This window comes from Suricata suricatta, chromosome 4 (genome assembly GCF_006229205.1).
Source record: "Suricata suricatta isolate VVHF042 chromosome 4, meerkat_22Aug2017_6uvM2_HiC, whole genome shotgun sequence".
Classification (NCBI taxonomy): Eukaryota; Metazoa; Chordata; class Mammalia; order Carnivora; family Herpestidae; genus Suricata; species Suricata suricatta.
Genome location: NC_043703.1, coordinates 41,905,267 through 41,930,700, shown reverse-complemented (window position 1 = coordinate 41,930,700; position 25,434 = coordinate 41,905,267). Strand labels below are relative to the sequence as shown.

The 25,434-nt window shown below is 35.2% G+C and overlaps 1 pseudogene; it reads left to right on the top strand.

Moving 5' to 3' along the window:
* The window catches only part of LOC115290558, a 126,519-nt pseudogene that overhangs the window by 23,885 nt on the left and 77,200 nt on the right, over positions 1 to 25,434 (top strand).

Here is a 25,434-nt window from a genome sequence, read left to right as displayed (position 1 = left end):
CCAGGGGGAGCGGAGGAGGGAGAGAGAGTTGGGGAGAGAGAGGGATGCAAAACTTGAGAGACTATTGAATGCTGAGAATGAACTGAGGGTTGAGGGGCAAGGGGGAGGGGGGAAAAGAGGTGGTGGTGATGGTGGAGGGCACTTAAGGGGAAGAGCACTGGGTGTTGTATGGAAAACAATTTGACAATAAAATATTATGAAAAAAAAAGAAAAGTGCCAAACCTCCCCTTTATTTAACTTTTAAAAAATGTAGTATTTTAAAAATTAAAAAAGGGCATTCCCAGATAAAATCCAGGAGCAGAAGCCATTTGAGTTTACCATGCAGTTGTTTACCAAGAATAGGGGAGGATATTCTTAACTTTCGCTCTTGGATTGAAGTCTAGATACTGTATAGAAGTTGTGTAAAATCAGTATGGAAGTTTAGTGTTGCTTTTTTGGCTCAGTGATTTTGAAGTAATTGAGTAGTACCAGTGTGATATTTCTTTCTTTTCTGAACTGCATTTCTATGCCCACCTAAGGTATAACTCTGTGTACTGGACTGGCTACTACAGTATTTCAAACAGTGTTGGAGACATTTCTTTAAATTATGTCCTTTAAACAATCCAAAATGTTGGTGTTTTGTATGGTTCACAAGAGCGGCATTCCATAATTCTTTCTGCTTTTGTCACAGTTGTTCTTTAAAGAACCAACTGTGTATTACATGAAAACATTATAACCTGTTTCTCTGTTTTATTTTTCAATTAAAATATACCATTTTATTGATAGTAAGTACTGTTCACCTTAGAAAAAAGAGCTTTGGGGAAAGGCTGATTTACTATACGGCCTCAGCATGAAGCGTAGGTAAGGCCTTCTATATCATATCAAATCTAGATAATGCTATCACCATACTCAAAATTTATGGGAGAAATGAGTGGTGATTGGGTAAGTCAAAACAGCTAATCCTTGCACGAACTGCCTCTTTGAGAGATGTGCAAAGGCGATGTACCCACTCCATTCTTGCCATTGCTGAGGTCCTTCCAGGCAGTCAGTCTGTCATCTGGGTACCATAGCCTTGGTAGTTGCTGCAGTAAAAGGGTTTGCTGCCTGTTTTCTACTATAGCATTTTGATGGTGTCCTGTCTCACATTTAGGTTTTTCATTTTGTATTTATTATTGTGTATGGTATAAGAAAGTGGCCCAGTTTTATTTTTCTGCATGTTGATGTCCAGTTCTCCCAGAACCATTTGCTGAAGAGACTGTCTTTTTCCATTGGATACTCTTTCCTGCTTTGTCGATGATTAGTTAGCCATATATTTGTTGGTCTATGTCTGGGTTCTCTATTCCATTGCTCTGTGTGTCTGTTTTTGTGTCAATACCATACCATCTTGATGATTACAGCTTTGTAATACAGACTAAAGTACAAGATTATGATGTCTCAGCTTTAGATATCTTTTTTTAGCATTACTTTGGCTATTTGTAGTCTTCTATGGTTCTATACAAATTTTAGGATTGTTTGTTCTAGCTCTGTGAAGAATATTGCTTTGTATAGTATCAACATTTTAACAATATTTGTTTTTCTAATCCATGAGCATGGAATTGTTTACATTTCTTTGTGTCTCCTTCAATTTCTTTCATTAGCTTTTTATAGTTTTTGGTGTACTTCTTTAGTTAGGTTTATTCCTAGAAATCTTATGGTCCTTGGTGCACTTATAGCTGAGAATTTCCCTAATCTGGGGAATGAAACCGATATCAATGTCCAAGAGGAACATAGAACTCCATTCAAAATTAAAACAAACAAAACCAGGCCAACACCATGATACATCATAATGAAACTGCCAAAATACAAAGGTAAAGAGAATTCTGAAAGGAGCTAGGAACAAATTGGCCTTAACCTATAAGGGTAGACATATAAGGGTAGTAGCAGATCTGTCCGCTGAAACTTGGCAGGCCAGAAGGGAATGGCAGGAAATATTCAATGTACTGAATGGGAATCCTTTATCAAGCAAGGCTTTCATTCAGAATACAAGGGGAGATAAAGACTTTCCCAGACAAACATAAGCTAAAGGAGTTCACGACCACTAAGTCAGCTTTTCAGGAGATTCTGAGGGGGACTCTGTGAGTTAAAAGCAGCAAAGACTACAAAGGACCAGAGACATCATCACAAGCATGAAATCTACAGACAACACAGTGACACTAAATCCATATATTTCAATAATCTGAATGTAGATGGACTGAATGACCCAATCAAAAGACATAAGGTATCAGAATGGATAAAGAAACAAGATCCATCTATATCCTACCTATAATCAACTCATTTTAGACCTAAGAACATCTGCAGATTGAAAGTGAGGGGATGGAGAGCCATCTATCATTCTACTGGATAACAAAAGAAAGCTGGAATAGCTATACTTATATCACACAAACTAGATCTTAAAACAAAGACTATAACAAGAGATGAAAAAGGGCATTATGTCATAATTAAGGGGTATATCAATCAAGAAGAGCTAACAATTGTAAATAATTATGCTCCCAACATGAAAGCACACAAATATATAAATCAATTAATCGCAAACATAAAGAAATGTATAGATAATAATACCGTGATTGTAGGAGACTTTAATACTCGACTTATAGCAATGGACAGATCATCTATGCAGAAAATCAATATGTAAACAATGGCTCTGAATGACACATTGGACCAGATGGACCTAAAAGATATAATCATAACTTTTTTTTAAAGTAGTTTATTGTCAAATTAGTTTCCATACAACACCCAGTGCTCTTCCCCACAAGTGTCCTCCTCCATTACCACCACCTCTTTTCCCCCCCTCCCCCTTCCCCTTCAACCTTCAGTTCATTTTCAGTATTCAATAGTCTCTCAAGTTTTGCATCCCTCTCTCTCCCCAACTCTCTTTCCCTCTTCCCCTCCCCCTGGTCCTCCATTAGGTTTCTCCTGTTCCCCTGTTAGACCTATGAGTGCAAACATATGGTTTCTGTCCTTCTCTGCCTGACTTATTTCACTTAGCATGACACCCTCAAGGTCCATCCACTTTGTTACAAATGGCTAGATTTCATTCTTTCTCATTGCCATGTAGTACTCCATTGTATATATATACCACATCTTCTTGATCCACTCATCAGGTGATGGACATTTAGGCTCCTTCCATGTTTTGGCTATTGTTGACATTGCTGCTATGAACATTGGGATACATGTGCTCCTATGCATCAGCATTTCTGTATCCCTTCGGTAAATCCCTAGCAGTGCTATTGCTGGGTCATAAGGGAGTTCTATGGATAGTTTTTTGAGGAACCTCCACACTGTTTTCCAGAGTGGCTGTACCAGTTTACATTGCTACCAACAGTGTAGGAGGGAGAACTTTTAATCCAAAAGGAGAATATACATTCTTCTCAAGTGTACATGGAACATTCTCCAAAATAGATCATATACTGGGTCACAAAACAGCCCTCAAAAATATATAAAAAGACTGAGATCTTACCATTCATATTTTCAGATCACATTGCTATGAAACTTGAAATCAACTACAGAAAAAATCTGGAAAGCCTCCAAATACATGGAGATTAAAGATATCCTACTAAAGAACGAATGGATCAACCAGGAAATTAGAGAAGAAATTTAAAAATATATGAAAGTGAATGAAAATGCTTTCATTTGCCATCCAAACCCTTTGGGATACAGCAAAGGAAGTCCTAACAGGAAAATACACTGCAATTCAGGCATATCTCAAGAACCAAGAAAGCTCTCAAATATATAACCCTAAAAAACCTAGAAAGGCAACCCCAAAGAAAACCAAAGCCAGCAGAAGAAGAGAAATAATAAAGATGAGAGCAGAAATAAACAATACAGAATCCAAAAATCAGTAGAAGAGATCAATGAATCTAAGAATTGATTTTTTTAAGAATAAACAAAATTGATAATCTCTTATCCAGACATCTCAAAAAGAAGAGAGAGGACCCAAATAGATAAAATAATGAATGAAAGAGGAGAGATCACATCAACACCACAAATATAAAAAATATTAGGGAGTACTATGAAAAAATTATATGCTAACAAACTGGACAATCTGAAAGAAATGGACAAATACTAGACAGCCACACACTACCAAAACTTAAAAGGGAAGAAATAGAAAATGTGAACCATGAAGAAATTGAATTGATTGTTAAAATATCCCAACAAATAAGAGTCATGGGCCAGATGGCATCCCATGAGAATTGCCTGAGACATTTAAAGCAGAGTTTATTCCTATTCTTCTCAAGCTGTTCCAAAACAATAGAAATGGAAAGAAAGCTTCCAGACTCATTCTGTGAAGCCAGCATTACCTTGAATCCCAAATCAGAAAAAGACCCTACTAAAAAAGAGCAGGCCAATATTCATGATGAACATGGATGCAAAAATTCTCAGCAAAATACTCGCAAATCTAATTCAATGGTATATTAAAATAATTATTCACTATGACCAAATGGGATTTATTCCTGGGCTGCAGAGTTGGTTCATTATTCACAAATCAATCAACGTGATACATCACATTAATAGAAGAAAGGATAAGGACCATTTGATCCCATCAATAGATGCAGAAAAAGTATTTGACAAAATACAGCATCCTCCCTTAATAGAAACCCTCAGGAAAGTTGGGATAGGCTTGCCTAAGTAGCACAGTTGGTTAAGAATCGACTTCATGAATTCCAGCCTTGTATCGGTCTCTCTGCTCTGAGCACAGAACCCACTTTTGATCCTCTGTCAGCCTCTCTATCTGCCCCTCTCCCACCTTTACTTTATTTCTCAATAATAAATAAGCCTTAAAAAGAAGTCTGGCTAGAAGGAATATAACTTAACAATATAAAAGCCATACATGAAAGGCCCACAGCTAATACCATCCTCAATGGGGAAAACCTGAGAGCTTTCTCCATGAGATCAGCAATACCACAGGGATGTCTACTCACCACTATTGTTTAACATAGTGCTGGAAGTCCTTGCCTCAGCCATTAGACAACAAAATGAAATAAAAGGCATCCAAATTGGCAAAGAAGAAGTCAAACTTTCACTCTTCACAGATGGCATGATACTCTATATGGAAAACCTGACAGACTCCACCAAGAAATTGCTAGAACTGATACATGAATTCAGCAAAGTTGCAGGATATAACATCAATGTACAGAAATTGTTTACATTTCTAAACACCAATAACAAAGCAACAGAAAGAGATATCAAGGAATCAATCCCATTTACAATTGCACCAAAAACCATACAGTACCTAGGAATAAATCTCTTAGCTTAAGTAAACTCCATGGTAACTTGGAGTTACCTAAAGCTTACACACACACACACATACACACACACACACACACACACACACACATATACACACACACACCATACATATATATGTACATATGTAAATATGAAGAGAGAAAAAGTCATGTATTGGTTTGGAAGTTTTTACAGTTTTATTTGCTATAAAATTTCAGTTTTACAATTATTCCTTATTCATATAATTTTTAGTTATTGTTATTTGATGGATGTGCCTTTGTTAACAGTATATTTAAGAAACAATAGTGATGATTGAGGTTTTACTTTTGATATTTTATATTATTACAACCCATTTGAGAAATGACAAGTTATTGTTTTCATTTTCCTAATCCAGTACTTTTCTTCTGCTACATGTTAATAAATGGCTCCTTAAAACTATTGATTGCCACTATCTGCAACCTACATTTATCACAGCTGCATCACTATTTGCTATTGCATAGTAATTTGCTCCTCGTTTATTTCATTTTGTAGCACACAAAAGCTAAAAATCATGAACACCTTGTAATAAGGGACCATACAGGGTATATATTTAAGATTATATTGTTTTTATGACCATTTTATTCAAAACATAAATGGATTTAAAATATAGATATTAACAGAGGAACAAATTTTTTAAAAATCGGGTTAAGTGACTGAAAATTAAATGTTCCAAAGTGTTACCACTGGTAATAAAAAGCAAATTAACAATATCTCTTTATTTTAACATATTTTATAATATGATGTCAAATATTTGGGGGGTTGTAGGTCTACCCTGATTCCTTATTCTATGGCTTTCTCCTTTGGATCATTGAGTTAGCCCCATCCTTCCAATTTTGCTCAAGTTAGCCAAGGTTAGGTACCAATGTTTGCAGCCAAAACTATCTTTACACACAGGGTTTTGAGACCATTAACACTGAATCTTTACTTATGTGTTTTATGCTAACTAAACACTTTTTAAATTTTTGTTTCATTCAAAAATAGAGTATACATTTTAAGGAACTTAAGATATAGTAGAGATTTTACGAATAAATTTGTACACTGAACATTTAAATCCTAACAGTTCAGACAAAATTCTAAATGATTTTTTAAACAAAATTCCTAAACCATTTCTCATAATGAAAGTCTATGAACAAAAGATTCATAATGAAAATTTAAGGATATGCTAGTATTATATATAATAACTTACCTTTTCACTTATTTTGCAAAGAAAAACTAAGGAAAAGGGGAAAATAAAAAGGGTTAAAGTTCATCATTAAGTTTCACCAAATTTGATTTGCTTGGATATGGTAAGTTACTGGGTTATATGGCCTTTCCTTTCGAAACTATTATCAAGGCCCATTATCTTAGTTCTCATAGTTGTTCTACAAGTCATGAATTATTCTAAGCAAAATTAATACCCAGAACTACTACATGATTGAAATATGTGGAAAGTCAGATAATTTATTGAAATAGGAATGAAAATGTACAGTTAGGCATGGGTAGCTTAAATAGCTAGACTGAGCATTCTGTAAACACCTTCCTAACATCCAAGATAAAATATTCATCCTTAAAAATCCACAAACTGAATTTTACAACTACTTGGAATTTTTAAACTCTCAACCCAAAAATTGAGCTGATGTTAACTAAACTCACAAGAGATTGATAAATAAATCAAATTTCAATATATTAATTTACTCTAGTGATCATATTTCTACCTAGGGCAGCTTACTTCCTGGTATTTGAATTATATAAGAAAATTAATTATTGATCAAAAGCTTGCCTGATGACCATAGTATGAAAGAATAGAGAAGCAGATAGCCTCAAGAGATATTTCATCTATTTTATGAAGAAGCCTAGTAAATTATTCCTACATCACACAGCAGAGAACACTATCAAGGGGCCAAATTTCTCATATTCCTTCAAATTATTTCTTATTTCTAAGCAGTGATGAATCCATACTGCTGAATTTTGCTTCTCTGGAATCTGTTTTCTTATCCTATCAATTTCTCTATTGACAGTTTCATTGTTTTGATATGTTAGTATCACTGAGCATGCTGTTTATAGGAAAGTTGTTTATGTAAACAGAACAAATTAAATATTTTCCTTCTTTTTTTTAATGATTAGCTTTCAGAGGGTTAATTGAACTCTGAGTTATTGAAAGGAATCTCATTCCTCCCCAATTAGCTATTTTATCTTTCTTCAATGTCAAATCTTCCGTTTCAACTTATGCATGTGAAATGATAATCTATCTATTCATAACTAATGTTGTTATGCCCAACATAAAGCCACCATCATCCTCCTGGAAATATAGGCAAAAAAATGTAAGATAACTTGGACTGTTTTCTCTGTCCTTATATCTCCCATTCACAGAATCATCAATTCTTTTTGTGCAATATTTTGTGTTCCTTATTTTCCATTCTACTCCTCATGCACTGATTCAGAATATTTTTAGGTTTGCCCTTGACTATACTACTAATTTATTCATTCATTCTTTCAGTCATTCAACAGATATTTTCTTGAGTTTCTACTGTGTACCAGTCACCAGTCTGAGGATATAGCAGGAGAAAGACATAAAGGAATCTGACCTCATAGGATTACATTCTACTGGAGGAACACAATAAACTATCAATACTAAATAAATAAATATATTGTGCTATAAATATTAAGATAAAATACAATCATAGGTAGGAGCATGATGAGAAAGAAGCACTGTGATGTAGTGCTTCTATAGGCATAATGATGACTTATTTTAGATGAGTAATCAGTAAGACCTTTCTGAAGTGAAATTTAAGCAGAGACCTAAGTGATTGAAAGACCAAAGGGGTCGGGAAATATTAGCGAATGAATAATCTTTCAAACATTGGGGAAGATAAGGGGGGAAATGTTGGGAAGCTTGAAAAATAATACAAAAAACAGTGTTGCTGATGTAGACTATAATACAGAGAAAACTAGAAATGAGGCTCAAGAGGTAGGCAGTAGCCAGGGGATGGAGGGCCTTGTAAGCTGTGGTAACAATTTAGGCTTCATTCTCTAGGCATGTGAAATCATTGGAGTGCTGTGAATCCTAAAAGAACATCATCAACTGAGAATTTCCACTCTTATTCAGGCCACACCATTTTTGCTTTCCAAAAAATCAAGTATAAATGGAAGAGATGATTGGATTTAGGATAACTTTTGGAAGTAGAGTCAATGGGACTTGCCAATAAAATGGAATATAAGATAAAAATAAATGACACTGAGGTATTTAGTCTGAGAACCTGGGGCAGTATATTGCCATTTATTGAGGAGAGAAAGATTGAAGAGCATCATGGAATAATGGAGAAAATTAATTTAGAAAAATTATACAGGTATGTTTTGCAGATATCCATTCAGTAATGTAAATTCAGCAAAGATATTCTAACCTACTGTCTTCATTTAGTGTCATCAACTTTTAATTTCAGGGTTTTGCCACAAAATCAGTAATGATGGATTAAGAAACAATAAGAAATGCACCATGCAACTTGTGCTTAAACATTCCAGATTGAATCAGAAGCTAGAATTCAAAATCTAAGTAGGAATGTTGGAGGTATATATCTTCTCTAACTCTATAATTTTGCCCCATGAAAGAACAATAGTAAATGCAGTGAAAGAGCATCACTATGTTTTATAAATGCTGCAATGGTGATAATGTGAATGATGGTGCTATTGAAATGGGCTGCCTGACGTCAGGGAGCATGTTAAGGTTTGGGGGTTACTAGAATGAATATTTTATTTTCCCAAAGAGAGTAAGCCTCCTTGATATCCAGCAGAGGCTGAAAAAGTTAATGAAAACATTTTGTTTGGGAGGATTCTTTGGTGGGGCTAATAGATCCTAAGAGATTTGGACCAAAACATAGGACTAGATTTCTAAATTCCTATTTATCTGTATAACAGAAAGTTCCAAATCTGTCCTGACTTGAACTACAAGATATACCAAATAAACTTGTGAACAGAGCTTCCTATCATGAAATGAATGTGAACTGACCTACTATGCCATGAAGTTGGGCACAATCAGCAGCATCAGTTAGAAGTGGCATATTCCGGAGCGCCTCGGTGGCTCAGTTGGTCAAGTGTCTCACTTTAGCTCAGGTCATGATATCATGGTGAGTGAATTCAACCTCACATTGTGTTCTCTCCTGAGAGCTGAGCCTGGAGCCCGTTTCAGATTCTGGGTCTCCCTCTCTCTCTGCCCCTCCCCTACTCATGCTTTGTCTCTGTCTCTCATTTCAAAAAATAAATAAATCTTTTTTAAAAACTTAAAAAAAGAGAAAGTGGCATATTCCAAAATAGGGTTTCCTGTGTTCTGAAAACATTAAAAAAGTTCTGTAAGCAAATGATTCAAAATTCCACTGGCCTACTTCTATAATTGCTCTTCCTTCTATGGCAACATGGATGTTCTCTGTGAGAGATGACCAAGGAGGGGAAAATGTTATAGCAAGTAGCTCTTATAATATGTTAATAAAAGTCAGTATTGAATTCCCCTAGAGTTACTTAGCCAGACTCGGAAGTGTTCCTGAAAGCCTATTGAGAAGATAAATTCTCCCAGTGGGCGGATTTTCAATCAGTATATCTCGTGGTCACTCTGCATTAAAAAAGAGACAACATGAAATTACGTTCTACTTTGATATATGGAAAGTGACTAACAGTATTATCAGCTAGTACACTACCAAAAAAGATCAGGGTTGAAGGATCTGTGATGGTAAAGGTTGAGGGAAATGCGTGTTAGATAACAGAATAAGAAAGGAGAGCAGGGTGTGAAAATATCAGTGCCTCTCTGCTGACCCTGAAAAGGTCCTACCTACCACAGAGGAGTGAACTACAGACAGGCTCCACGTGAATGGCAAGTTCTTTCCCTCCCCTCCCCAATACTTGTTCACTGTGGTTACTAAATTAATGGTCGTCTGATAGATGAAGGATGGGCTTAAAACTTTTCACAGGGAGAGGGTGCCTGGGTGGCACAGTTTGTTAAGCACTGGACTTCAGCTCAGGTCATAATCTCTCACAGTTCATGGGTAGGGCTGCGTAGGGTCTGGTGCTGACAGCTCTGAGCTTGGAAGATGTTTCAGATTCCGTGTCTCCCTCCCCCCCCCCTCTCTCTCTCTCTGTCTCTCTCTGTCTCTCAAAAGTAAATAAATTAAAAAATTTAAAACTTAAAAAATCTTTTTCATTGGTTTCCAGCTAGTAGAAATAGTAATAGGCAATACATACAAACTGATTAGAATCTTGTTTTACTGGGGAATATAGGTGTTAAGTACACAGTTGCACATTTATAAAATTACAAATGTAGAAAAGTATTACAAAAAATGAAAGGATTATAAGGGTGAACTTTAATTCAGCTCTCAGAATCTTAGTGTAAACCATCATTCATTCATCCTTAACTCTTGCTATATTACACGTACCCACTGCCTCCACCAACACACACATTCACAAACACAGAGTGTTAACCAACCGTTTCCTCTCTGTTCACTTAACATCATATCGGACATCATGATTCATTTCATTAGAATATAACTGCTGATTATATTTAAACTTTGAACCCCATTTCCAGTGTCAGGTACTCAGGATACTGTTATTCAATATTTAATTTGTTGAAGATTCAGTTCAAGTGTCAGTTAATCCTAAAGACTTGACTGATCTCTGCAAATCTCTTTGAAATGTCACATTCTACACTAAGAAAATCTATGGTTGTCTTGTCTAACTTTTCATATTTGTTTTCATATTACTTTTATCTCACTAGTCACCATGTTTTACATTTTACATGGGTTTCTTTTTCTCCTATAGAAGCAACCACATGCCAATATTCTTGTTTTCTATACATTTACTGGGTCAGGGATAATGATGAGTACCTTTCACTGAATGTCTATTACAGAAAAAAAAACAAAGACCCAGAAGTTAATTAAGTCCTGAAATCTCAAAGTCAGTGAGAGGCAGAGACAATATTCAAGTCTAAGTCTGTCTGACTTCAAAGCCAAACTCTTTACTGTATAATACTGTCTTATTTTGAGCTGTAAAATGCCTAAAAAGTGAGGTCTAAAAATTACTTGTAGATTCATTGTTCACTCAGTTTTAACTCTCAGAATGACTCAGAGGACTCATTATAATGCAAGGGACAGGGGACAGCAGGCGACGTTTTCTTGGGAGGCCAGATTCTGTCCCTAGATAGCTATGCCTCATTGGCCAAATCAAAAGCTCTTTGGGTGCTTAAGTTACCAGATAATTTTAGGCTAAAAAATGATAAAACGTGCTAAGAAAGTGAATATTTGTTTTAAGGAAAATACATTTTTCATGTATCCATTTTATATGTTGTTATTCAGTTTAATCAATGACTCTTCTCACTTTCAGAAACTTTCCAACATACAAAATCAGTACTTTAATATAAAAACACTCTACTGATTTAGATCATTGTCTGCTATGTTCATTTTATTATAGACTACTTATGACACTAAAATATCTTTTCACACCAACAATTGAAAAAGGAAATTAAAAACAATAATTGAATATATTTTAAGAAAATTTGAGCAGCAGGCTCTTTTTGAAAGAAAAATAATTTTCCAAAGATGTATTTTTCTCTAAAGAAAAGAGAACATTGTTTCCAAAGTACCAATTTCCTTGTAAAACAATTTGGAGGAAGCTGTTTTTACCATGGTGACAAAATCGAGATGCAGATTACTTCATCAGAAGAAGGCAATTTTCCACTATCAGCTGGGCTCAGAACACTCAGTGTGTTACATTGAATTTTTGATACAAAACTACTTTTGCAGATATTTGGGGGTATTTGTCTTCTTACTCAAGGCTTCAGAAGGACAAGAACTAACTGATGAATAATCTTTAGGCAAAACAAATGTAACTTTCATAAAAAGAAAGTTATCCTTATATAGATATTGTTTAGGATTTTGTGAACTAAGATTAGTTATAAAGAGTGTAGTGGGTTTTTAAAAAGGAGTGCTGACATTAAGATTAAAAATAGTAACCTGCAGATGGGAAGTGGCTTTCCATAATCTGTTTGACCTTGTCTCACTGCTGCTTTCTGGTGACACCACATCCCACAGCCAAGTGTGACCTCCATGTTCCTAACTGCTCCTGCCTTTAGATGAAGACAATTTCACACTGTCTTGCTCATTCATAATAAATAAGCATGCAGCTGTATTAAAGCATAACAATACCCTAAAGTCATTAAAGACATCTAGAACCAGGTAGCAACCAATATTTCCTACTTTATTTAATTACAGTTATACATTATATATACATTAGTTATATATTATACATTATATATACTATATATACATTAGTAGAAACACTAAATTTTCAAATCTTATGTGAAATAGAAGCCTTACATAATTATTAACCTTTTTTTGGTAATGATTCTATGCATATAAATTCCTAGTTGTCTTTGTACTTTTCTTGTCTATTTCCAGAAAATAAGTGCATATTTTTAGAGCCCAATAATTCTTCTTTCTCACCATTAGGACTTCTTCCACCAACTTGTTGATAAATTTTTAATGAACTTGAAGTTTATTCTATATCCTCTGTTTTTTAAAGTAATTAAATTTTTTTATGTCTTTATTTTTTTTTATTAGAGAGACAGAGAGTGAGCAGGGAAGGGGCAGAGAGAGAGGGAGACACAGAATCTGAAGCAGGTTCCATGCTCTGAGCTGTCAGCACAGAGCTCGACGTGGGGCTCGAACCCATAGACTGTGATATCATGACCTGAGCCAAAGTCGGATAACTGACTGAGCCACCCAGGTGCCCCGATATCCTCCCTTTTAAGTTCATGTTACAAATTGGTCATCATGCCTCAGAGAACTCCTTGCTTATTGTCTCCTTTTTATATTGCTTTTTAAAATTCTAATTAAATTGTAATTAACATACAGTGTTATATTAGTTTTAGGTGGACAATATAGTGATTTAACAATTCTATACATGTGCTCAGCGATCATCATCATGATCAGTGTACTTTTAATCCATTTATCTATTTCACCTAGCCCCTCATTGATCTCACTGTGGTAATCATCAGTTTGTTCTCTATAGTTATGAGCTTATTTTTTGTTTATTTTTTTCTTTATTTGTTTTGTTATATAGGAGTGAAATCATTTGGTATTTGTCTTTCTCTTATTGACTCATCTTGCTTAGTATTATACTCTGTAGATTAATCCATCTTATTGCAAATGGCAAGATTTCATTCTTTTTCATAGTTGAGTAATATCCATTGTGTATATACCACTTCTTTATCCATTCATCTATACATGGACACTTGGGCTGCTTCCATAATTTGGCTGTTAGAAATGATTCTGCAGTAAACATAGGGGCACATATATCTTTTCAGATTAGTGTTTTTATATTCTTTGTATATATACCCAGTAGAGGAATTACTGGTTCATACAGTAATTCTATTTTCAATATTTTGAGGAACCTCCATATGGTTTTCCACAGTGGCTCCAACGAGTTTGCATTTCCACAAACAGTGCATGAGGGTTTCCTTTTCTCTACATATTACTAACTCTCATTGTTTCTTTTGCGGTTTTTTAAAATTTTTATTTTCTTGTGTTTATTTATTTTTTGAGAGAAGGCGAGTGCAAGCCAGGGAGGGGCAGAGAGAGAGGGAGAAAGAAATCACAGGCAGGCTCTGTGCTGTCAGTGCAGTGCTTGATGCAGGGCTCAAACTCACAAACAATGAGACCATGGCCTGAGCTGAAACCAAGAACAAGATGCTTAATTTACGGAGTAGCCCAGGCACCCCTCCTGTGTTTTTATTTTAGCCATTCTGACAGATGTGAGTTGATATCTCATTGTGATTTTGATTTGTGTTTTCCTGATAAAGAGTGATGTTTATCATCTTTTCATGTGTCTGTTGGCCATCTGGATGTCTTCTTTGGAGAAATGTCTGTTCATATGGTCTACCCATTTTTAACTGGATTATTTATTTTTAGGGTGTTGAGTTGTATCAGATGTTTCTTTGTTTTGGATACTACCTCTTTATCAGAAATGTCATTAGCAAATATTTCCTCCCATTCAGTAGGTTGTCTTTTAGTTTTGTTGGTTGTTTCAATTGCTTTGCAAAAGTTTTAATTTTGTTGTAGTCCCAATAGTTTATCGTGTCTCTATCTGGTTTAGATATTAGGGTAATGCTGTCCTCAGAATGAATTGAAAGCTTTTCTTCCTTTTCTATTTTATGGAATAGCTTGAGAAGAATAGGTATCAACTCTTTTTTTTAAATGTTTGGTAGAATTCACCTGTGAAGCTTTCTGACCCTGGACTTTGTTGGGAGTTGTGTTTTTTTTAAATTTTTTAATGTTTATATTAGAGAGATAAAGAGAGAGAGAGTAAGCAAGCAGGGGAAAGGTAGAGAGAGAGGGAGACACAGAATCTAAAGCAAGCTCCTGTCTCTAAGCTGTCAGCATAAAGCCCAGCACGGGACTCAAATCCATGTGCCATGAGATCATGACCTCAGTTGAAGTTGGATGTTTAACCAACTGAGCCACCCAGGCTCCCCTTTGTTGGGATTTTTTGATTACTGATTCAATTTTATTGCTAGTAATTACTCTGTTCAAATTTTCTTCTTCTTCTCTGCCTCCTTTTTCTCCTGTTCCTCCTTTTCCTTCTCTTTCATCTCTTCCTCATCTCATTCTTCTGCTTCTGCTCTGCTTCCTTGCTTCTTCTCTTTCCTCTTCCTCTTCTTCTTCTTTTTTTTTTTTCTTTTTGGGCAATCTGGCTGGAATTATACATTTTGTAGATCTTTTCAAAGAACCAGATCTGTTTTTTTTTTTAATCTGTTCTATTATTATTTTAGTTTCTATTTTATTTATTCCTGCTCTAATCTTCATTGCTTTTTTTTTCTCCTGGTTTGGGGTCATCTCTGTTCTTTTTCTAGCTCTTTTAGGAGTAAGGTTAGGTTTTTTAAAAAATATTTTTCTTGCTTATTGATGTAAGTCTATATTCCTATAAACTTCCCTCTTTGAGTAGCTATTGCTGTTACCCAAAAGATTTGGACCATTTTGTTTCCATTTGCAGTTGTTTCCATGTATATTTTGATGACTTCTTTCAGAATTTCAGAAATTCCTCTGCCGCCTCATTTGTCTCTCTGTGTCTGTTTCCATGTGTTAGGAAAGTCAGTTATGTTTTCTGCTCTTGAAACTAGTGGCCTTATGAAGAAGAGGCCCTGCAGTGCCCTGAAGTACAATGTCCCCTGTTCACCAGAACCTGGCACTTGAGGGGTGTTTCCTATATGTGTTGTGTGTGCTCTACTGTTGTGACCAAGGCATGTTTGTCTTCAATTCTGTCATCTTGAATGGTTTTCAATGCCTATTGTTGGTAGGGTTTGTTCATCGGTTATTAGTGGGCCAGTCTGGGACCACCTTAGGCTAGAATTGAATCCGACCAGGCATTTGCCAGAGATGCAAGAGTAGCAAGCTACAGGGCTCTTTCCCAGTGTTGTGCCCTGAGAAACTTTGGTGGGAGAGGCCTGAAATCGGACCAGAGTTCTTCCCTCAGCTCCCTGCAGGGACCACAGTGGGACTGGTGTATGTGGTTATCTTCCCCTTTTCCTAGGGCAAGAATCACTTTGGAGTGATGCTGATCAGGGCTCTTTCGCAGACTGCCAGGCTTGTAGCACCACTTTGGGCTTCAGCCAAAGGTTTATTGGAGGGGGCAGTTCTGTAGGAGAACATGGAGGTAGGGTGCTCAGAGTTAGAAAGTTTGAGCAGTCTGCTGTGGGATAGGACCTGGAGCCACTTAGAAAACTCCTATCACAATGTTGGGGGTGGAGCATGTCCATAGGAGAATGTAATTCTGTGCCAGTCCACTGCAGGATGGGACCTGCAGCTGCTCAAAACTCCTGCCTAGGCCTGCTGGGTTGGAGAGAGACAATCGGCAGAAGTGTGTAGGAATGGGACACCGGTGAGCAAGTTTGGTGGAGAAATTGCTGCTTTGCTAGTTCCCACTGATGAATGCATATACACTATGATGATGGCGAGAAATGGCACAGCAGAATTTTTGTTCCTGAAGAAGTCTTCTATAAATTCTTGTTCCTCTAGCACATGCTCGGAGTTTAATAAACAAATCCACCTCCTGTATAGCCCAGGCTTGAAACTGCTACTTCTATCCTGAATCTCCTGGAGGCTCTTTGTTGTACTGTTTAGGGGAACTCAGTTTCCTCTCACCATCAAGGCTCTCCCCAGAGCTGACCCAGCTGATTTTTAAAGTTTCAGAAGTGTTAAGCCACACTCATTGTAAGAGCTCAAAAAATTAACCTCTCTGATTTTCAAAGCCAAGTGTTACAGGGATTTGTCTTCCAAGTGTGTGGCCCATGCCTTGGGTACCAGGTGTGATGGTCTGTTTCTTTTCCCTTTCCATGGCCTCTGTGTCCCTCCCTCCCCAAAACAGTTCTGGATGGCTGTTTAGCACCAACCTTGTCTCTGACCTTCCTACCCTCTTTGATGTGGCCTCTTCTCTAAATGTAGCTGTGAAGAGTCTACTCTGCCAGTCTCTGGGTCATTTTCTGGGTTCTTTACACTGGGTATTATCTAGTTGTATCCATGGAATGAAGTATGCTTAGGGTCCTTCTACTCTGTCATCTTCCCCAGAACTCTCCTTTTTATATTTCTTATTTTCTCTTCCCATCATCTGCCAGAGTCCAGCTCTAGCATGTTCAGGGCTCCCTGAATGATGGTTGGTGTCAGCAAAAGGGAGCAAGGGAGTGAGAGAGCCTCTGCTTCTTTCTGATCACCAGGCAGGCATCTCTGCACTGGCCAGAGAGTCAGCTTTATTTATTGAAAACATGTATGAGGTACAAAACAGGAGTGGCAGTTGTCTTAGACAGTGATTTGTGATGACAATTCTTTGGTATGTAAAAATTTTCCAGAACATAGATTGGTAGAAGTCTCAAGTATTATCTTTATCAATAGTGATTGAAGTAGGTGACTAGGTGCTTATCACTTGGGGAAGGAAGGTATCTTTAGCATTCAAATCCAAGGCAATGTTTTTAGCATAGCAAAGGCAAGAGTTAGTTCTTTGTGAGCAGGGGTCAATAACTATTTTTTCTTGAGGGGAAGAAAAACAGGATTTTCGGGAAATATAGTATTTGCTCCTATAATCACAAAAGAAGAAACTCCTATAATAAGGTTTTTCATAAGGTACAATTCATATATTTTTAGCATAAGAAGGCAAGTCACTCTTGATATGAGTGGGGGGTAGGGAGTGGGGTATAGACATTGTTTGCCATCTGATGGTGGGAGGCCCCCATGGTGCAAACCCGTCTTACTTTGGAAATGGCTTCCAGCAATCATCAATTTATTGAGGCTAAGCTTCTTTACTAGATTATTGCAATATTCCCTTCCCTTTTATTCTCTTTTTGCCACTGCTTCATATTTTCCAAAGCACAAATTTCATAGCAAATGTTGTCTTGCTTAGAATACCTCAGTGGCAATGTATAGTTTTCAAAATAATAATTATAATCACAAGCTTAAAATCCTATGCTTGGACCTTTTGAACTCTACATTTTTATGTTAATTCTCACAAGAAGCTTAACTAGAACCTCTTTAGTCTGTACCTATCTGGCAAAGAGTGTTCCAGGGAAAACTTGCTTCAAATGCAAAGCCTTCAAGTAGAGTAAGATCTGTTACTCATGGAAAAAGAAGGAGATCGGAATGACTAGAGCAGATGGAATAACAGAGAAATCCAAGTGTGATGAGGCGTCATTGGAAGGCTTGAACTATTAAAATGATGACTTCCCTTTTAAAGAGATTCACTCATGACTGGTGTATGAAGAGACTACGGAGGAAAAAAGTGAAAGCTAGAAAACCACTTAGGATGTTGTTACAATGGTCTAGACAAAGATCATAGTGGTTGGGACTGAGGTGCTTGTCCTGAGAACTGTCAGATTCTGCTTTCATTTAGAAGGTGGAGTCAACATGGTGGAATGGTGGATTAGATGTAGGCTGTCAGAAAACGTAGAGTCCAAGTCATTCCAGTCAGGGCTTAAGGCCTCAGCAACTGGATGATGCTGATGTAATTTACTGAAATGAAGGTCACTGTAGGGAAAGATAATTTAGGAATGTAGAATGTGAGAGATCAGCACCCAATGAGAGCCTCTGTCTCCTATGTCCTTCATGCTCTGCAGGTACTCACCTAGGTGAGATGCCACAGCTTAAAAGTCACCTCATCACTCCAGAGAATGCAACTATGTTCTCTGACCCAGTGCATAGTCATTCTTTCTTAATGATTTCTCTAAGGGCCTTTTGAGAAGTCACCAAAATTGGCAAGTTAAGAAGGAACTGATAATCTATTCTGATCTAAGGTCTAAAAATTATTCAGCCATGTGATTCTTACCTTTTTAAAAAGTTTTTCTGATGGATTTGTTAAAGATTTATAATTTAATTGTATTGCAGTAGGGAGATGTGATCTGATGACATCTATTCATTGAATGAATTTGAAATTGCTTAATATCTTCAAACAGTTATCTCCTATATAAAGAAAATATGAAATAAGTAAGTAAAATGAATATTTCTGTAAAAATCAGTCAAGGGACTGACACAAAAAAAGGATATAAAATATAATAACATAACCCCAAAATGGGGAAAGGAGAGGAGCAAATAATGGGTTCAAACTTACATGACTGTCGATTTAGTATAGACTGCTATTTGCAGAAGAGGTTATAAACAAACGAAATGGTAACCATATATCAGAAACTACTAATAAACATGCAAAGAATAAAGAGAATGAAATCCAAATATATCACAAAAGAAAGTCAGCAAAACATGAGAGAAAGACAGGAAAGGATCAGGAAAATCTCCAGAAAGAACCACAAAACAAGTAATAAAACGGCAATGAATATATATCTTTTAAAATTTCCTTTGAATGTAAATGGAATAAACACTCCAATCAAAAAATATAGGGTGTAAGAATGGATTTTAAAAAAAACAAAACAAGACCTGCTGCCTATAAGAAACTCATTTCAGACCTGAAGTCCCTTGCCAGATGAAAGTGAGATAATTCATAAGAATACACAATAATTGTAAATATTTACACACTCAGTATGGCAACACCCAAGTATAAAAAACAATTAGTAACAAATGTAAGGGAACTAACTGATAATTCAATAATAGTATGGGACTTTAACAACCCACTTACATCAATGGGCAGATCATCTAAACAGAAAATCAAAAAGAAAGAAATGGCTTTGAATGGCACACTGGACCAGATGAATTTAATAGACATACTGAGAACATTTCAACCTAAAATAGCAGAATACACATTCTTTTCAAGTGCACATGGAACATTCTCTAGAATAGATAACATATTAGGTGACAAAATTGACTTCACCAAATATAAACAAATTGAAATTATACCATGCACTTTTTCTACCACAATACTATGAAACTAGAAATCAACCACAAGAAAAAGTCTGGAAAGACCATTACTACATGGAGATTAATGAACATTCTATTAAACAATGAATGAATCAACCAAAAAATCAAAGAGGAAGCAAAAAACAAAACAACACAACACAACAAAACACATGGAAACAAATGAAAATGAAATCCCAATGGTCCAAAGCCTTTGGGATGCAGCAAAAGCAGTCCTAAGAGGGAAGTATATAGAAATATAGGCTTACCTTAAGAAGAAAAAAAAAAAAATCTCACATAACCTAATCTTGTATCTAAAGGAGCTAGAAAAAGAACAAAAGAAGCCTAAAGCCAACATAGAGAAGGGAATAGTAAAGTTTAGAGCAGAAATAAATGAAATAGAAATGCAGAAAAACAATGGAACAGATCAGTGAAGTCAGGAGCTTGTTCTTTTAAAAAAATAATAAAACTGATAAACCTCTAGCCAGAGTTATCAAAGAGAAAGGATCAAAATAAATAAAATCACAAACGAGAGAGGAGCAATAAAAATGAACACCATAGAAATACAAACAAATATAAGATAATATGCCAACAATATATGTCAGCAATTTGGACAACTGTGATGAGATAGATTAATTCCTAGAAACATATAAACTACCAAAACTGAAAGAAGAAGCAGAAAACATGAACAGGCTGATAAACAGCAAAGAAATTGATCTAGTATCAGAAAAATCCCAACAAACCAAAGTCCAGGATCAGATGGCTTCACAGGCAAATTCTAAGAAACATTTTAAAGAGTTAATACCTTTTCTTCTCAAACTATATCAAAAAATAGAAAAGAAAGGAAAACTTTCAACTTCATTCTAGGAGACCAGTATAACCCTCCTACCAAAACTAGTTAAAGACACCGTTAAGAAAGAGAACTATATGCCGATATCTCTGATGAACATAGATGCAAAAATTCTCAATAAAATATGAACAAACAAAATCCAACAGTATATTAACAAGAATTATTCATCACACTCAAGTAGGACTTATTTCTGGTCTGCAAGCATAGTTCAATATTCACAAATCAATCAACATAATACACTGCATTAGTAATAGAATGGATAGGAACCATATGATCATTTCAATTTTTTTAATGTTTTTTATTTATTTTTGAGAGACAGAGTGCAAGCAGGGGAGGGCCAGAGAGAGAGGGAGATACAGAATCTGAAGCAGGCCCCAGGCTCCGAGCTAGCTGTCAGTACAGAGCCTGACATGGGGCTTGAACCCACAAACTGTGAGATCATGACCTGAGCCAAAGCCAGATGTTTAACCGACTGAGCCACCCAGGCGCTCCACCATATGATCATTTCAATAGATGCAGGAAAAGCATTTGACAAAGAACATCCATTCATGAGAAAAAAAAAAAACAACAACGCTCAAAGCATACCTCAGCATCATAAAGTCCATCTAATTAAAACCCACAACTAATATCATCTTCAATGGGGAAAAACTGAGATTTTTTTCCTTTAATGGTCAGGAACCAAACAGGGATATTCACGCTCACCACTTTTATTCAACATAGTACTGGAAGTCCTAGCCACAGCAATCAGACAACAAAAAGAAATAAAAGGCGTCTGAATTGGCAGGTAAGAAGTAAAACTTTAAAAAAAAGAGAGAGAGAGAGAGAAATTATAAAAATCTGTATTTTCTAATACAAGGTAAATTTTTACCTTTTACCTCTTGATAATTTTGAATGATGCATTTAAATCTACATTAACAGTGGCATTAAAATTTTTTCCTGTGGTTCCATTAGATTTACTTTTATATTTTATACATTTTAAGATTATCATATTAGGTATATGCAAATTCAGAATTTTTGATGTATTAAAACTATTGATGTTTTGACGGGTATTATTTTCCTAACAATACCTTTTTTTAAGTTGCCGTTATTTTTGTATATGTATTTTACTCACATATTTCCTCACTCTTAGTAAGAGTGGCTGGGTCCTTTTGCTTTAATAATGTGTCTTTTAAACTGCAAATGGAGTTTTTGTTTTTATTAGTCTCTGTGTTTGAAGAGCAACTTCATTCACTTTACATATAATTATAATTAATACATTAGCAGTCATTTGTAGTCTGTTAATTTGTGCCTTCTGTTAATACTGTTCTTTCAACTATTTTTTATTCTTGTTCTTCATTTTCAATCTTGCACTGTCTACTAATTTCCACTTATTATTACATTTTCTTCTTAATGATTCACCTTTTTATTTTATCTTGTATGTTTAACAAAGCCTGAAATCAATTAATAGTTTAATGCTTTCCTAAATATAGAGGAAGGGAGAATTGTAAAAACTGCATCCTAATTTACATATCTAATTTCATACTTGCTGAAAATAGAGGAATGAGGAAATATGTTAATAAAATACTTTAAAAAATTAGTAAAATAAGTTAGTAAAATACTTTTAAAAAGTATAAAATTGCTTCAAAATAAAATGCACTGTTAATAAAATGAATTCTTTTAGTTTACATATTTATTTACATATTTTTGTTTTTGTCCATTTATATATCATATCTCTTTTAAACTAATGAATTGATAATATATTTTATGCACACAGGTCCTTTAGGACTAGTTTACATGTTTATCTGTTTCTTTGCTTATAATTTTTCTTTTATATCAAAATTATTTCTAGGTTCATCTTTCTTCCAGAAGCACATCTTATAGAAATTCACTTAGCAAATGCCTCTTAATGATCATTTATTTCATATTTGTACATAAATGTCTTTATTTTACACACAAATGTTTGTTTTTTTAAGTTAACAGAAAATTCTGGATAGTCTGTTGTTTCCTTTCAGCAATGTAAGTGTACTATTATTCTCTCTACTTGCTCCCATTGTTACCTTTGAGAATTCTGCTCATAGATTAAATTATTAATAATGTGTAGACTATTTTTTTTAAATCTTTGACTTCTGGCAAGAACTTATTTTTGTCTGCAAAACCTCCAAGATTTTACCATAATAATCTATTTGCAGATTTCTTTATATTTCATGTTCTACATATTGTGCCTTCTATATTTATTTATCAATTTTTGTCTTCATCATTTATGGAAAATTTTCAGTTATTTTTTTTACAAATACTGCCTTTTCTACAGTTTCTTTAGTTCTAGGCTTGGGAGGCTTACAGAAGTATACCATATGTATGATCTTCATGTTTTTGAGCTTTATACCAAATTTTCTTCTAGGATAATTTTCTCAAATCTACTTTCTGCTTTACTAATATCCTTTCAGCAGTGTAGTCTGCTGTTTAGACTACCTATGGAGTATAATTTTAACAAATTTATTCTTCATTAAAACATTTCTGGTATTATTTTTATCTAAACATGGCAATTTTGATAAATTTCTTTTTTCTTGCTCATTTTATTCCACATTTCATTTCTCTAAACATTTCAAACAGTTGTTTGCTGGACCTCTTATTACCAATATTGGAGTTATTTGGTTTCTGTTGTTGATTTAGACTTTGTGGATTCTAACTCATGTGGCTTATTTTCTTGTATCTCTTGTATCGTGTTTCCTGTTTTGTAATATTTTATTGAAATACCATGTTTTCTTTAAATACCATCTTTCACTATTTGGAAGATTTCAATTGGAGAAGCTGTTCTCCAGGGTTAATATCCATTGGATTCTGCCAGTTAGCAAAGACTACTGCTGACCTGAGGCCCTCTTATTCCCATCCAAACATTCAAGATTTAATTTGGGTGCTGAAGTCCATGTCCCTCAACATTGCAGCAGATTAAACTTCAGACGTGAGGTATCAATCCATACTATAATTTGCTTTTTAGGCCATCTTTTGCATTTATACTACTTATTATTTTATAGTCTAGTTTTAAGTCATTGAGCCTTTCTTGGAGTCATTTTTAGAAATTTCCTGTAGTTTGGCAGGGCCGGGGGGGGGGGGTGGTAAGTGAAGGATCTCATTGCATTTTACAAGGGTGTATAGTCTAACATATGGCCAAAGCATAGGCCGTAGGTCATGTTTTCTGTTGGTATGGTTAGCATTTTTCTTTTTAACATGTTTATATCATTTTTCTTATACTGTGATACTGATATGCTTGCATTTTTATCTCCTAGTAACTTTTTACAATGTCATTACCTTACGAAAATTTGTAATGATTTTCATCTATACCATCTTGTTTAGGATTGGTACAATTTTATTTTTAAATATAATTTCACATCCTTCTACTGTATGAAATATATATTTCTATATATATCTTTATATTCAATATCTCTTATTATGGTTGTTGTCTTTAAAATGCTAGGATGCCTACTTATTACTCTTTAAAGTTAATAAATATCTGTACCCCCTTCGCAATTAATACATGTACTTTGGATCTCTGTAACTCTGATGAGTTTATCCTATGTTGATGTGTTATTTATATCTAGAATATGAATATTGGATATTTCTTGTTTTGGTAAGTTGTTTTTTATGATGGCTTTTTGCTTCCACATGTATGCAGTAATTTTGGATATTGAGTTAGTCTTTTCTGAGTTTTTACCTAAAGAAATTCTTGGGTTTTAATCTAAGTGCTTGCCTATTAAGAGAATATTCATTTTCAACTTTGTATCGTTCTCTCTACCATTCAAGAACCCCATCATATTAAGTTCTGAAATTACAATATCTCAGACGATGCAGGCAGATTAGCTTTCAATTACAAACCTGTGTCAGTTTTAGGCCTGTGTATCTGCATGTGTGGGTGTGTATGGGGGTGTATCTATGTCTATTGTATATATTCACGGAAATCTTTATTTTTCTTTAAATGAAGCCCTGGGAAAGACAGATGAGCTTGATTTTTGTCTCCCTTTGTCATTTAATGAGATATTTTCTTCTGTGTAATTTTCTGAAATACAGTTTTTCAGAGATTCAGGTTCTTGCTTTAGATAGCATCTCAGGTCTAACATCTGCCATTCGCCTAAGGCTTGATCTCTTCTTTCATCTCGACTATAAACTTTCAGCCTCTCAGCTATTGAATTCAGCAAACATTTCAACAAAGGGCCATGCATTCAGCATCATCTGTACATTCTTAGTATCCCCATTCTCTAATTCTCTCCCTCCCTACTTCCTCCTCTCCCCTATAGTACTTGGACTTTTAGAAAACAATTATTTCAATATAAACTGTGCACTAGAATAGCTTATTTAACTTGTGATATTGTTCTTGGTGTGACTGTTGAAAGATTTTCAATATAGCATGTATACAATATTGCTAAAATTAAGGGGTTTTTTTTCTTTAAACTATTAAAGTTTTGTTTTATTATCCATGGCCCTGAGGCTCTAACTACTGAGAAGCTTCCTTTACGTAACTGTTGTTGGTAATTGAATTTACTCACAGTATGATTGTTAATAGGAGTTCGATTTGTTAGAATGTTTGTTGTAGGCAATTCAATTAATTACCAAAGTTTCAATAAACAAACTGGTATAGTGATAATTAACTTACTACTTGAGACTTTATTAATTGTTTTTAGAGTAACTGAATTCTATATAAATGGCCCAACTTTGTATTTTTTAAATGCTTACTTATTTTTAAGAGAGAGTGAGAGAAAGAGAGAGCACTAGCGACCAAGCACAAGCCAGTGAGGGAAGGGCAGAGAAAGGGAGACAAAATATGAAGCAGGTTCCAGGCGCTGGGCGGGGCTAGAACCAACAGACCACAAGATTATGACCTGATCCAAAGTTGGACACTTAACTGACTGAGCCACCTAGGTGCCCCACCAACTTCGTATTTTAAGAATATAAATTGGGGGCGCCTAGGTGGCTCATTCGGTTGAGCTTGACTTC